We start from the raw sequence: 16,751 nt of genomic DNA, 5'->3' as shown, positions 1-16,751 counted from the left end.
AGAAATCAGAAAAAAGAATGATATCTAAGAGAAGAGAAATTCTTATTTAAAAAAATATAATTTTATTAATTCATAGAGAATTTTATACAACAAATTTTGATCAAATTTACTCGCTACTCCTCCCCCAACTCCTCACGGATATACCAACTACACTCCCACACTTCATGTCCTTTTTAAATTTTTCTTTTTTCTCTTTTATTGGAAATTGATTTTTTTCTCACACAATATATCCAGATTACAGTTTCCAAACCCTCTACACCTCTCAGTTACTCCCTACCTCCTCTCTCATCTGGATCCTCTCCCTTTCTTTCCCTCATCAGAAAATAAACAGGCTTGTAAGGGATAATGAAAAATAAAATATAATATAATGCAATAAAATATAATAAGATAAAACAAAAGCTAACACATTGGATTTGGACAAGACAAACAAGTAGAAGGAAAAGAGCCCAAGAAAATACACAAGTACCAGAGACCCATTCATTAGCTCACTCAGAAATATCATTAAAACACTAAACTGGGAATTTAGAGAAATTGCTCGGTGGTTAAGTGCAGTGACTGCTCTTCCAGAGGACCCAGGTTCAATTTCCAGCACTCATATGGCAGCTCATGCCTCTTTGTAACTCCAGTTTCAGAGGATCCAACACCTTCACACATACATGCAGGCAAAATAAGAATGTACACAAAATAAAAATAAACAAATATTTAAAGAACTCCCAACAAACTGGAACTTATTATATATTCACAGAAGACCTGGTTCAGACCTGTACAGGCCCTGTAAATGCTGCCTCAGTTTCTGTGAGTTCATATGAGATTTAATCACATTGATTTAGAGAATCATGTTTTCATGATGTCTTCTATCCCCTTTGGGCTCTTACACTCTTTCAACTTCCTTTTCTGAAGGGTTCCATAAGGGAAAGAATTTGGTAGAGGCATCTTATTTGGGACTGAGTATCCCATGATCTCTTACTTTCTTCATAATGCCTTCTTTGTTTCCATCTATTGCAGGAAGAAGCTTTTCTGATGACAACTGAGCAAGCCACTGATTGATGAGTATATCAGAATGTCATTAGTAGACTTGTGATTGCTACTTTTTTTTAAGTTATATTTGGTTTTACCCTAGGTCCCTGGGGTAACTAGTTTCAGGTTCTTGATAATCCATACAGTGTCAGGTATGAAATCCATCTAATACACTGGGCATTGTATCAAACAGATATGGTTGGCTACTTCCACAACCTTTAAACCGCCACAGGCTTAGCATGTCTTGCAGGAAGGATACCACTGTAGATCAAAGTGTTTGTGTATATCTTAGTGTTTTTGTTTCCATTTCCGTAGCATGCATAATGACTTCCCTTACCAAAATAGGGATGAAGGCTCCATGAAGGCACCAGCTTGACTTCTCCATGTTCAATGAGTTGTGGATAGGTGGTCTTCTGCAATGGGGCCCTGAAATCAGTATGTGAAGAGCAACCTACAGTCTTGTCAACAGCCTGAGCTATTCTGTTTTTCTGATGGGACCCATTTGGCCAACAACACAATTATATGTAACCTAGTCCCTGGACTGGAAGCTTCATTTGATGCCAAGAGATGGACAGTTGGTATGCTGTCTGCCCCATTATTTGGTGATATCATTTAAACTATGCTCATATATGTGCATATAGGTATATTATACTGTATTAAGTTTCCATACTACCCCTTAAATATCCCTTAATTTTAGCTGTCTCTCCCCCATCCCCTCCCTCGTTCTTCTCTTCCCTTCTCCTCCCCATTTGATCATCCTTTTCCAGTCAACACCCCATCCACCCATAGGTATCTTTTATTTCCCTTTCCTAATAAAAACTATGTCTTCCCTCTAGTGCCTTACTCTACACCTACCCTCTGTGATTGTCTGGATTGTAGCTTGGTTATCATTAACTTAACAGTTAACATATGCATGTAAGTGAATAAATACCATTTTATGGATCTGGATTACCTCATTTTGATTTTTTTTTCTAGTTTTATCTATTTACCAGTTTCAGGGTTCTGTTTTGCTTGTTTTTATAGCTGAGTAATATTCCATTATGCAAATATGTAGCTAGAGTTTTCCTGCCTGGCCCACAGTCAGGACAAATCTCTCTCACCTGCCAGTCCCACAGCCGCTCAAACCCGAGCAAGTAAACACAGAGACTTATATTGGCTACAAACTGTATGGTCATGGCAGGCTTCTTGCTTACTGTTCTTACAGCTTAAATTAATCCATTTCTATAAATCCTGCCTAGCCAATGGCCAATCAGTGTTTTATTTATTGACCAGTCAGCAACACATTTGCCATACAGAACATCCCACAGCACTTCCCCCCCTTTTTTTTCAAAAAGGAAGATTTTAACCTTAACAAAGTAAAATTACAAATAATTTGGGAATGTGGGCATAGCTTCTCTTACTACTTCCTGCTGGAGGGGGGGGGCGCTGTATCTTATGGGGACACAAAGAAAATTTTAGGATCATGGAGTAGTCCGTGAGGCTGTATCGTCTGAGCCAGTTGCCTTGAAACCATTCTGGATGTTGGATCATCTGGGCCATGGTGTCATCAGAGACCTTCAGGGGGTCTTGGCTGGTCAAACCTGATGTATCTTAATCTGGAACAAATCCATAGCCTCTTGCTTTCTGTGGAAACAAAAGCAGAGACTCTTTTCCAAAGCAACATATCCTTATATCCAAATTTTGAATTCATGGTATCTTTAAAATATACATATTGGTTTAACTCAACATCTTTTATGATCAAATGTTTTTCTGCAGTTAAAAATCCCAAAGACAACACAATCCAGATTTTCTGTGTAATATCCATTTTTACGTGGCTTATTTTTTATACTACCTTTACTGTCTCTTTAAAGACTTTATTTTTTAAAACTATGTATCACCTTTTTTTGTTTCTTTCAAGCCTACGTCTATTTTGCACACATTGTAAACTATTACATCTGAATCTGTCTTATTGTGAATCTATTGCCTTAAACTGCAGCAGCTGTGGCTGCTGGCTCCGCCCACCTCAGCTTCCCAACATGGTGGTGGTTTACCTCCAGCTCTGGGAGCTATTGTGGGTCTATACTTTTATCGAAGCAGCGTGTAGCCCAGAAACCTCTTTTTTTTTTTGCTTTGTACCAGCAAAGGTCAAATCCACCACGCAGCTTAATGTGCCACTTGCAGAGGCCTCATTCCCGCCATATGGCAGGTCGAGCGCGAATGCTAGGAACCCACCAGTAGCTCAAACCAGCAGCTGCCGCTCATTTAAGAGAGACAATTAGGAAGCTGTTTTTAGCTCCATTCTACAATCTTTTTTCTCAGTTTTTAGGTGGAAACTCTTGCCACCACGTTGGACGCCATTTGTAGCTAGAGTTTTCCTGCCTGGCCCACAGTCAGGACAAATCTCTCTCACCTGCCAGTCCCACAGCTGCTCAAACCCGACCAAGTAAACACAGAGACTTGATTGCAAACTGTATGGCCATGGCAGGCTTCTTGCTTACTGTTCTTACAGCTTAAATTAATTCATTTCTATAAATCTATACCTTGCCACATGGCTCGTGGCTTACCGGCATCTTCACATGCTGTTTCTCATCATGGCGTCGGCTGGCAGTGTCTCTCTGACTCAGCCTTCCACTACCCAGCTTTATTCTCCTTCTTGTCCCGCCTACACTTCCTGCCTAGCCAATGGCCAATCAGTGTTTTATTTATTGACCAATCAGCAACACATTTGCCATACAGAACATCCCACAGCATAAATATATGAGCATATATATATACTATATATATAGTATATATATATGCTCATAAGAACCCTTTGAAAGGTGGGAGCTGGCCTCCCACAGATGGCACCCAATGTGGGACTTAGGTACAAAGGATAACAGAGGGAGGGGGCACAGCAGAAGTAGGGGAACATGTTCCATTATGAAATAAAGTTTACACACAGTGGTATTCTATTCTTGAGGAGTAAAACTATGTATATAAAGCAAAGCCGCTAAATTTAAGCTAAAGCAAGTAGTAAAAGTTAGGCTGTAGCAAGTACCTACTCTATCTCTGTCTCTGTCTCTGTCATATTTCTCTGTTTCTCTCTCTCTCTAGAGTTGTAAAAATGTTTTGGGTAAGTTTGGAGAACATAAGCTTTAGGTCTAGGGATATGGTGAAGGTTTAATAAGAAAGTCACATTGGAAATCAAGACCAAATAAAAAATTTAAATAGACCTATAACCCCTAAGGAAATAGAAACAGTCATTAAAAGTCTCCCAACCAACAAAAAGCACAAAACCAGATATTTCAATGCAGAATTATATCAGAATTTCAAAGAAGTGCTAATTCCAATACTCTTCAAATTGTTCCATACAATAGAAACAGAAGGAACCTTACCAAACACTTTTTATGAATTTACAGTTACCCTGATACCCAAACCACACAAAGATGCAACAAAGAAAGAGAATTACAGACCATGAACATTAACATAAAAATGTTCAATAAAATACTGGCAATCCGAATTCAAGAACACATCAAAAAACTTATCCATCATGACCAAGTAGGCTTCATCCCAGAGATGCAATGATGGTTCAACATACAAAAATCTGTCAATGAAATACAACATATAAACAAACTGAAAGAAAAAAAAACACATGATCATCTCATTAGATACTGAAAAAGCCTTTGACAAACTCCAACACCCCTTCATGGTCTTGAAAAGATCAGAACTACAAGGAAAATACCTAAACATAATAAAGGCAATTTATAGAAGTAGATAGCCAATATCAAATTAAATGGAGAGAACATCAAAGCAATTCCACTAAAATGAGGAACAAGACAAAGCTGTCCACTTTCCTTATATCTGTTCAATATAGTACTTGAAGTCCAAGATAGACCAATAAGAAAACAAAAGATTAAGTTGATACAAATTAGAAAGGAAGAAGTCAAACTTTCACTATTTGCAGATGATATGATAGTATACATAAGTGACCCCAAAAATTCTACCAGGGAACTCCTATAGGTGATAAACACCTTCAGCATTATGGAGGATACAAGATTAACTAAAAAAAAAATCAGTAGCTCTCCTATGTACAAATGATAAACAGGCTGAAAAAGAGATCAGAGAAACAGCACTCTTTACAATAGCCACAAATAACATAAAATGCATTGGGGTAACTTAAACTGCACAAGTGAAAGACATGTATGACAAGAATTTTAAGTCTCTGAAGAAAGAAATGGGAGAAGATATCAGAAAATAGAAACATCTCCCATGCTCATGGATAGATAGGATTAATATATACTAAAAATGGCAATCTTACCAAAAGCAATCTATAGATTCAATGCAATCCCTTTCAAAATCCCAAGACAATTTTTCAAAGACCTGGAAAGAACAATACTCAACTTCATATGGAAAAAAAAAAAAAAACCTCAGGATAGCTAAAACAATCCTGTACAATAAAGCAACCTCAGGAGGCATCACCATCCCTGACTTGAAACTCTACTATAATAAAAACACCTTGGTATTTGCATAAAAACTGACATGTGGACCAATGGAATCAAATTGAAGAGACTGACATTAATCCACACACCTATAAACACCTGATTTTTTTTGCAAAGAAGCCAAAACTGTACAATGGGAAAAAGAAAGCTTCTTCAACAAATGGTACTGACATAACTGGATGTCAACATGTAGAAAATTGCAAATTGATCCATATATATCACCATGCACAAAACTCAAGTCCAAGTGGATCAAACACCTTAACATAAATCCAGTTACACTGAACCTGATAGAAGAGAAAGTAAGAAGTAGTCTTGAACACATTGGCACAGGAGACCACTTCTGAAAGATAACACCAGTAGCACAGACACTGAGAGAAACAATTAATAGACGGGACCTCCTGAAACTGAGAAGCTTCTGTAAGGCAAAGGACATGGCAAATAAGACAAAATGACAGCCTACAGAATTGGAAAAGATCTTCACCAACCCCATATCTGACAGAGGGCTGATCTCCAAAATATATAAAGAAATCAAGAAATTAGACAAAAAAATACTGAACAATCCAATTAGAAAATGGACTACAGAGTTTAACAGAGAATTCTCAACAGAAGAATCTCAAATGGCCAAAAGACATCTAAGGAATTACTAAAATCCTTAGTCATCAGGGAAATGAAAATAAAAATGACTCTGAGATACCATCTGTCAGACTAGTTAAAATCAAAACCCCTGAAGAGAGCTTATATTGGGGAGGATGTGGAGCAAGGGGAACATGCCTCCACTGTTGGTGGGAATGTCAACTTGTACTGCCACTTTGGAAGTCATTATGGAGGTTTCTCAGAAAATTAAGAATCAATCTTCCTCAAGACCCAGCTCTACCACTCTTGGGCATATACCCAAGGAATGTTCTATCATACCACAAAGTCACATGCTTAACTATGTTCATAGCAACATTATTTGTAATAGCCAGAACCTGGAAACAACCTAGATGCCCCTCAACCAAAGAATGGATAAAGAAAATATGGTACATTTACACAATGGAGTATTACTCAGCAGTAAGAAGCAGCATCATGAAATTTGCAGACAAATGAATTGAACTAGAAAATATCATCCTAATTGAGGTAACCCAGACTCAGAAGGACAATCATCGTATGTACTGACTCATAAGTGGATACTAGATGTAAAGCAATGGATAAGCAACCCTAGCTCCAGAGAAGCTAGCTAACAAGGAGGACCCTAAGAGGGATGCATGGGTCACCCTTGGAAGGGGAAGTAGATGAGGTCTCCATTAGCAAACTGGGGATGAGGGGTGCAATGGAGAGTAGTGGGTGGTGGATGAGAATATAAGAGAATGGAATGGTTAAGTGAGCTGTAAGAGGAATGGAGTGGGAAAGTAATGAAAGAGATACCATGATAGAGCGAGACATCATGGGAATAGAAACAGGGAAGTTCCTAGGAATCCTCAAGGATGACCCCCAGCTTAGACTACTTCCTATAGTTGAGAGGGTGCCTGAACAGGCTTACCCTAGTAATCAGATTGGTGAATACCCTAACTGTCATCATAAAACCTTCATTCAATAACTAATAGAAGCAGATGCAAAGATCCACAGCCAAGAACCAGGCCGAGCTCCAGGAGTTCAGTCGATGAGAAAGAAGAGGAATTCTATGAGCAAGGGGCATCAAGATCATGATGGGGAAACCTGCAAAGACAACCAAACCAAACTAGTGGGTACTCATGTACTTAACTACTGCTCTGACCTCTTGGGCTTTTAACTCTGAATTTAACTCTGTGTTTCTTATTTAATAAGATTGTTCATCTACAGTGCCCAGTCTGAGGAACCCACATGTTAAATCTACTCATTTTGGTGTTTCTTGTAAGAAACATTTAATGCACTAATGACTTCTTTTGGAGTGCCCAATGTGACAGAAGGATAGCCTGAATTCATGTGAGTGCATCAAGAAGTTCTATCACTGGGGAAGTGAATTTTGGATGTCTTAGTCATTGAAAATAACAGGAGCTTGAGAATCTCCTAATATCTCCCATATCATCTTCTGGTGGTGGTGGTGAGGTTTTGAGGAAAAGTAAATTCTGGACATCTCTATCAGGCTGAACTGGAAGGTCAGTGTTCAACTCTTATTTTCTTTTTCTCTTTCTTTGTCAAGTACAGTTTGGTTATACTTCAAGTGCTGTCACAGTGAAAGCATGTGAAGTTCCCTAAAGCATGACAAAGCTATTCCTACCTTTTTGCATTTGAACACACAACAATAGAACTTTAAATATAAGAGACAAAATGAGAGAGATGTGAAACAGACAACAGTATCTTGGGAGACCTCACTATCTAACTCTTATTAAATGGCAAAAGTAGACATAGATTCAGTAAGTATATCAAAGACATGAACAACAATGCTCTCCAGAACAACCAGTCACAGAAGGCCAACATAATCTCCTGCCCTTACACAACACCGCAGGGCACTTCTTTTAAATGCTGCCCATATGTTCCCAGAACACACTTGCCTCACATCTAGCATCTTTGTTCTTTCTTTAAAAAATTATCTATATCATTTTGAAGACTCCATAAACCACTGGGATGGAGAAAAAAATAAATGAACACTTTTAATCATCAGAAAAGTTTGCGTCTGAACCAGGCAAAGATAGTCACTTCACACAAACTCTCCAGAGCCTGAAGATAGTTCAGGTTATAAGACAATAGCAAATTACTCAGTGAATTCATGAAAATTCTTATAGCCAATAATAGAAAAAGAAGAGGTATGGCAACCTGAGACATTCTCAGCTTAACACCGCTCAGGTCTAGGGTTGAAGAACAGGGGTTAAATTAGATACTGAAAGATCAAAGAGGCAGATTCTCTGACTTAGGCTCCAGAAAGAAGGGCTGCAGCTAGAATAATAAGTGGATTTTAACTTTGTGAATCCCATTTCAAGCTTTGAACCTCTAGAAATATAACAAAACTATTGAGTTTATGATCATTTGCTATGAGGAATTATGATGTTTATATGATAATTTATCATAATTTGTAACCTTTTCCTACAGTGCTAGGAAATCCTTATAGACATTTGTACATGCTGAGCACATTCTTGGCCTCAGAGCTAAAATCTAGACACTAGGACTAGTTGTAACAATACCATCTGCCTGTGTCCTCAAGTGTTTGATAATATTGTCCTGCATTGAAACAAGGTCTTTATGTGAAGGAAGAGGTGAAGAAAATCAATGCCAATGTACATAGATACAATATCAAAATGAATACTTAGGTTAAATTTCATCTCTGAAAACTATTAATGAAAGTCAAATATCATTAGATAGTGGAATGGGAGTTTATCTCTCCATTTTCACTGAATGGTATGTAAGGAAGGGTTAGTAGAAAAAAAAGCAGAACAGGTGTCAGTGTGATTAAGAAACATGTAAGGATTGCTTTAACTATACAACTGTGTGTATAACTTGTGAGCACTTAGAAACACTGACTGATGAACTGAATAGCTTTGGGCTTAGTAAGACCATAAGGTGAAGGCAGCTGAGGTTGGTCAATTGGAAATCTTGTGGGGATAAAGGAGGGAAAGACTTCTCAGCATAATAAGATTAATTCATTAAACAGTCAAGATTTCATCCATTTATTCTTCTAATTGAAAAAGTGGATTCAGATACTTATATGATATATTGCATTAACATCAATGGCTGATTATTATAACATACCTGGCACCTATTTACCTAACATCTAAGATACTCAGACAAGATCTATTCTAATTCCAACCTTAGAGAAATTATCTTGGAGACATTTTATTCCTTCTAGTTCATATGTGAAGAGAAAAAGCATGGGTAGTCAAAAATCTTTACCCCAGAGAATACCTATTATACAGAATTTGCTTTGACTCTCAACTATTCTAAGTCAATTACTTTAACACATTAGTTTTCTTAAACATACTTTCCTCTTCTGTGTGTTTATATTATTTACTCCCCCCCATGCATTTTAACATGAAATTTGTTGGTTTTTTACCTACATAATTAAGTAGTTCACAATATGAGCCTTTGTTGATTTCTGGTAGATATGAGAAATGATTTAAAATGTAGAGAAATGATAATTTTCTGAGATAGATAAAGCAATCTTCAAAATGAACAGTTAACTCTATAATTAGCTGGTTGATTTCATCAATGAATATGAGTTATTTTCTACTCTTTTCATTTCAAACAAAGATTTGCAGCCTATCGTGGCCAATGTAATTACTTATGTGTTGATATAGAGAGGAAGAATGACATGATGCTCATTTTGGAAAAAGATATTGTGGTAGGAGTATGGACAGAACAAAGATAAAACTAGACACAAACTTGAGATGGCTCTAACATGGCGAAGTTTTTATCATATCATGGCCTAATGATCTCATTGACTTGAAATACTTTAGCTAAAAGTGTTCTTCCCATTCTCTGATCAATCAAAGTCTGATATTAGAATTGTATTGTCTTTCCATGTCTGGAACATATACTATGATGCTTGCAACATAAAAAATAATGGAATGAAATTATTTCTTTAATTAAAAAAATATTTTTCATGTCTGAGTGTTTTGCCAATGTGCATATCTGTGAACCATATGTATGTCTGGTGGCCATGGCGCCCAGAAATGTCTTGTGGAAGTAGATTATGAGCCTCAATGTGGATGCTGGGAATGGAATCCAGGTCTTCTTGTAGATCAGTTAATACTCATAACCACTGATGAATCTCTCCAGCCGCCTAACCCCCAGATAATGCATTACTGATATTATAATTAGTTTTTTACATGTTCTTCCATGCATTTTCAACTTAAAATGAAGTAGACTGAAGAACATTACACATAATTCTATACTAATAAAACTGTGGCCACTTATGAAATATTAAATAGAAAAACAGCCAGGAGAACCTCTTTAACCAGTAAGCATAATGAAGCAAAGGCAAATCCAATATTGAGATATACACAGAGGGTAGTGCTATTTGTGTTCTTCAAACAATAGACTTAGAGTTGACTGTGGTAATCCAGGAGAATATTTCTTAATTTACCAAATGGAGGCAATGCTTTCTCTTTACCATTTGTTACTCAGATATCCATATTCATTTGTGGTATTAGACTGTTCATGAAGCTTATCTTGAAATTAAATTCAAGCATCTCATTGACCTGTCTTAATCAATTACAAATGGAAATCCAGCCCTGCTGTGACACATAGTGGTTTCCACAAGGACATTTTCCTAGAATGAGTTAAACACGATCATGAACTGAACGCCAGTAGTAGGACAGAATCCAGACAAAGCCATGCTGTGTTTCTGAGATGAATACCAGTTTACAAAGAAAATCACATATGGGTTCTATCTAAAATATTGTAACACATGAAGCAAGTATATAATATAGAAAATGGATAAGTAAAATGTTAGGATATATACAAATTATTGTCTTCAAATTTGGTCCTTGAGTCCTTTTAGAAAGTGACTATAGGCACAAAGCTACACACAGAGAAACCTGGTCTCAAAAAACAAACAAACAAAACAAAATAACAACAACAATAAAGAAAGTGACTATAAGTTTAGATAGAACTATCTAGACTGAGATGCAGGAAAAATGGTCATGGATCTGTTCACAGTATGATTTTCATGAGATTCTTCTTCATCCTAATGTCTACATGTCAGGCCTATAACCTGGTATTCCTCCACAACAGGTGCTTAAACTATATGAAGCTCTCATATAGCTCTCATTTTTCTTTTGTCTAATTAATATGTATTCTACCTTGTAGCAGAAATAAGTTGAGGAATGATGCTTGGCTGAGAAACAAGAAGTAGTGCAATAAACACACTTATAACAGATGGTTTTATTAACCACAGATCTTACAGATAAGAGAACACATTGGGGTAGTGGTAGTCTGGGACCTCTCCAGACATGTGGGGTAGACCAGTAGTCCAAAGGGCAGAGAGCCAGAGAGAGGATCAATGTGACCAGAACTTTTTACCAGGGTCTAGATGACACATGGGAGGATATACCAGACCAGTTCAGAAGAAAGAGGCCTGACATATGAAGTTCACACAGTTGACATGTAGCCAGCACTAAGAACATCTACACAATCTGTGCAAGTGAAGGGACAGTGGAGACAGTCACATGCCTTATTTAAATGTAACTGTCCCATGGAAATCAGTCAGCAGGTATTAGTATAAGGTAGATATCTACATCCAAGACTCTGAGGAATGGAAGGAGATAGAGAAGAATGACTGAGCTCAGCCTCTTCAACAGGAAAGATTAAATAGTCAAATGGAAGCAAGGTGATGGAAACCCTGATACATGTGCAAGCACACTGTGAATAGGGTACCCTGATATGTGTTTAGATTATCAAATGTGTATAAACTTATGGCTGACAAATGTGTGGGCCATATCCAAGGAAACAAGGACACAAGGCATCATTGTCATTAATCATATGAATACAATCATATTCAAAACAAATAATACCATGGGTTTCATTAATAGTTCTTAGGAATCCCTTTAACATTCTGCTACTGTTTCACAATGCTGTTTGATTGTCCTATAATGACAATACATATCCTTTTAACTTTCCTTTTTTCCTCTATATTTTTAGACAATGATTTCATTATGAGTTCCAGACAGGCCTGAAACTCATGGTCCTTCTGCCTCAAATTTCTAAGTCCTGAGACCACAGATGTACTCATCATGCTTTTCCTTTCAGTTTCACTGGCATGAATTTTCATCTCATGATAGAGCCCATTCATAACCTGCTTGATGGTGCAGGATAAACAACTAGTATTGCAACAAAAAAATAAAAGCAAGAGTTTTCCAAAACTTTCTGCAAAATGTGCAGTTCTCTTGCACTTCTGTCTGCATTTTTGATCCTTTGCTGCCTCATGCTCACCTTGAATCTCTTCTGGCTGTCTAAATGAAGGAACACAATGAGAATAACTAAACTTCTGCCCAGTAATTGCCAATACCACTAGAGAATGTGAAGAGGGATCTATTTTTAAATTTTGTTCTGTTGTGATTTTTTGGATACACACAAATTGCGTTACCCTGAAATCTGCAGTAATTTTATTAACAAAATTTGAATAATATCTTTCCTTAGCTATTGAATTTCTTTCTGTCTATGCTGCTGGTTCCCATTCCTTTCTTTAAATTTTTAGTTAATTAAATTTGTTAAATTATACTGATAAATATGTTTGGCTTTACAATAAATTCACATATGAATGTAGGGAAAGTTATCTTTATGACTTTCTGTTTATTTGGGTCTGCTTTTATGCAGTTTACTAACTAAAGAGAAATGATTGAACACACAAATGATTTATTTATGAAGAAGGAGATATAAATAGTAATATATATGTAACATTTCAAAGCTCTATCGGTCTCAACTAACAACACATATGTCATTGAATAGTAATTATGCATTTTTAACATTTATATGAAGCTTGACTACATTTTATATTAGTCAAATACTTAAAGCTTTTTCTTTCTTGATTGTTTTGTTTTATTTTCCTTGGCTTTTAATTTTTATTTATTTATTTATTTTGAGAGAGGTTTTCACTTGGGTTAGTCCTTTGCCTCAGCCTTGAGAGTGCTGAACTTAGAGGTGGGAGCCACCTCACTCAGGTTGAACCAATTTTTAAGAGGCTCATGTTTATATCTTTATTTTCAAATTGATTATTATAATTTTCAATTGTATTCTGACTAGTTGTTAATATACCTTAAAATTACACTTTCAGCACAATTTTACTTTTGGTTATTTTTGTTCAATTTAGCTTCCTTTAAATACCATAATGAACTTTTATTTAATGTTTCCCTTTGTTTATGCAAATGAGTTTACCTGTCTACTTAATTCTCTAGGTAAACCAAAGACACTTCTATCACTGTAACCTAGCCATGGACACATGTACATAATATCAAAATAGTTTGGCTTTCAGACATGTATTTGAGGACATGGGTATGCTCTTTTAATAAATATATTTCTTTTTTTGATTGCCCATGTTTGATTTATTTATTTATTTATTTATTTTTGGTTTTTCGAGACAGGGTTTCTCTGTGTAGCTTTGCGCCTTTCCTGGAACTCACTTGGTAGTCCAGGCTGGCCTCGAACTCACAGAGATCCGCCTGGCTCTGCCTCCCGAGTGCTGGGATTAAAGGCGTGAGCCACCACCGCCCAGCTGATTTATTTTTTATTTGAAGTAATTACTATGTTTTTTTTAATCTTACTGAATTATTTTCAGCAAAGTGGCAGGATGTCAAATCAACACAAAAAAAGAGAGTAGTCTTCCTATATGCCAATGACAAACCTACTGGAACAGAAATCAAGAAAACCACCACTTTCATAATAATCGCAAAAACATTTTAAATAAATCGAATACAGGAAACGAAATTCTTCTATACTGAAAATTTTAAAGTACCAACCAAAATTTTTTTTTTTTTTTTTTTTTTTTGGTTTTTCGAGACAGGGTTTCTCTGTGTAGCTTTGCGCCTTTCCTGGAACTCACTTGGTAGCCCAGGCTGGCCTCGAACTCACAGAGATCCGCCTGGCTCTGCCTCCCGAGTGCTGGGATTAAAGGCGTGCGCCACCACCGCCAACATAGAAAGATCTCCCATGCTCCTGTGTTCATAGTATTAATATTATAAAAATTGTCATTGTACCAAAAACACCCTACAAATTCAGTGTAATTCCCATCAAAATTCCAATGCAATTCTTATAGAAATTGAAACCCCAATCTTAAAATTCGTATGAAAGCACAAAAGATGTAGATAGCCCAAGCAATTCTATACAGTAAAGACTGCTTGAGGTATCACTATCTGTGATTTCAAGTTGTAATACTGAACCACTGTATTAATAAAAAATGTTGCTGGTATATAAATAGATATATTAGTTAGCATAATAGAATCTAGGTTCTAAATATCAGCCCATGTTTCTTCAACCATATTCTGTTTGACAAAGATGTGAACAAATACACACTTTTGTGATAAAATACAGCATTGTGAACAAAATGTGCTAGAAAAACAGAATATTTATCCATAGAATAATGGGATCAGATCCTTATCTCTCTCCCCCTGCATTTACCTCAGCTCCAAATGCCCCAAGGACTGCAAAACAATACCTACTATCTTGAATATTCTAAAGGACAAAGTTCAAAATATGCACCAAATCAGTAGCACAGATGGTAGAACTGCAGTATTATAGGAATCCAAACCATCAATTAATAAATTAGTGAAATTAAAATGCATCTTAACAGTAAAGAACACTCTCATCCAAGTGAAGAAACAACCTGTAGAACAGGAAAATGTCTTTCAGCCATACATCTGGCATGGGGTTAGAGGCTAGAACATACAAAAGTATTTAAGAAACTAAACACACACACACACACACACACACACACACACACACACACACACACACACATACACACACACACCACACAAATAGGGAACCAAATTAACATGGGTCATGGAACTAAACACAGTCCTCAAAAACAAATACTAAAGCTAAGAAATATAAATGATTTCTAATGTTCAGTGTTCGTATCCATCAGGGGAATGCAACTTAAAACCACTTTGGAATTTCATCTTACTCCAGTCATAATAGCCAAACAAATGAGAACAAATACTTGCAAATCAGAATTTCTAATACTATACAGCATATGTAAGACAGACAAGTCAATATATAGTACTTAAATATTCTGGTCACTTTTCTCAGAAAGTAATAATATACTAATTTTAAAATGCAATTTTAAAAAATATAATATACAACTACTAAAAATTTAGATAACCTTTTATATAGGTATACAAATTACAACAGAATATATTCAAATATAGATAAAAGAGATGGGCAAGTAAGTAAATGAAGTTTAAAATGTATGACTATAATGATAAAATGAAAATGATTTCATTGTATTCACATGTGGAATATTGCAAATAAAAGCATATTTTGAAAAATGAATAGCTGATGTTTTAAATTAATTACTATTGGAAATATCCGGTGTTGAGTAGGAAAAAATAGGTACAGTAACGCTACACACACACACACATACACACAAATATAAGCACAGCACAATGTGTTCAAATAAAATGTGAACATATTAAACCATTCTTGAAGGCATATTATGTATTTCTTACCAAAAGGTTAAATTTAAAATCATGATAGAATAATTGAAGGCATTGAATAAGGACAGACATGCATCACAATAATAGTGCAGAATGTAAATTGCTTAAAGTCTCATAAAAGAACCTCATTTTTTATTATTTTACTATATTTATATTGCTTAATTATAAAAATTCTCTTCAAATAAAGTGACTACCTGAGATGTGAAGATATTACTGGAACCCTTCTCTGTGTTATTTTAACTGACTGCCTAATATAGAGAACTGAGACTTCATCCTCTTTTAAAAATCTCATCATTTAAACAAATCTGTTAAATAAGACAAATACCATTTTTCACTTTCTTTTTAAATTTGTGGAATAGTTCTTTTCTACAGATGGTTTATCCTGGCAAATCCCATGTTCACACCGCACTGTGTGTTTATGAGTTCCAGCTGTTAACTGGTAATATTCTACTGCTGAATCTATTGAGTGTAGTATAATTGCTCATTATGTTCCTTAAAACACCAGCAATGTAGTTATTTTCAACTTGAAACAAATTAAAATCTTATCAGCATCTTAAAATTCTACAGTTGTCTTCCTTTGATTAATGATATAAAAGTCGTGTTTTTTTTTCTTTCCTATGTACATTTTAGTGACTTGTCAAGAAAAAGAACTCATGCTGATTAATCTTTTCTTTTTCACTGTGTGACTCACAGGTGTGCTAACAGTTATGCCTCTATGGAAACGTTTCTTTGTAACTGTTTTCCAAGGTGAGAAGACAGGATGTAATGAGGCAGTAGGAAAGATTCTGCTTTCGTGGATCCGGAGGTACTCACGCTGACTGAAATGACAAAGTAGAGGATCGTGGTTTGAACTGGTCTGTGCACCTGAGGGAGGCCCCCAGGGTAGATGCTGATTCTGTGAGGCACAGGAATGTCACGACTGCAGTTTCTGTCTGGATGGTTTTCAATTGTTTCTTGTTTTATCTGAAAAGGGCACTAATAATCCGTCATTCCACTCTAAAATTGCACTAAAGCTTCCTCCTCACATCATGTATCTCAACCTACGTAATAAGCACACTGCAAGTAAAATTCTGTTATTTTTCCTGTGATGGACAGGTGGACTCGGCCAATCACAGCAATCGAGCATCAAGAAATCACAGTTGGCCAAATGATCAGACTGTGTCCAAAGAACACC

The sequence above is a fragment of the Peromyscus californicus genome, unplaced genomic scaffold (genome assembly GCF_007827085.1).
Source record: "Peromyscus californicus insignis strain IS unplaced genomic scaffold, ASM782708v3 Scaffold_13__1_contigs__length_99412109, whole genome shotgun sequence".
In the NCBI taxonomy this organism is placed as follows: Eukaryota; Metazoa; Chordata; class Mammalia; order Rodentia; family Cricetidae; genus Peromyscus; species Peromyscus californicus.
This window is presented reverse-complemented; position numbering follows the sequence as displayed.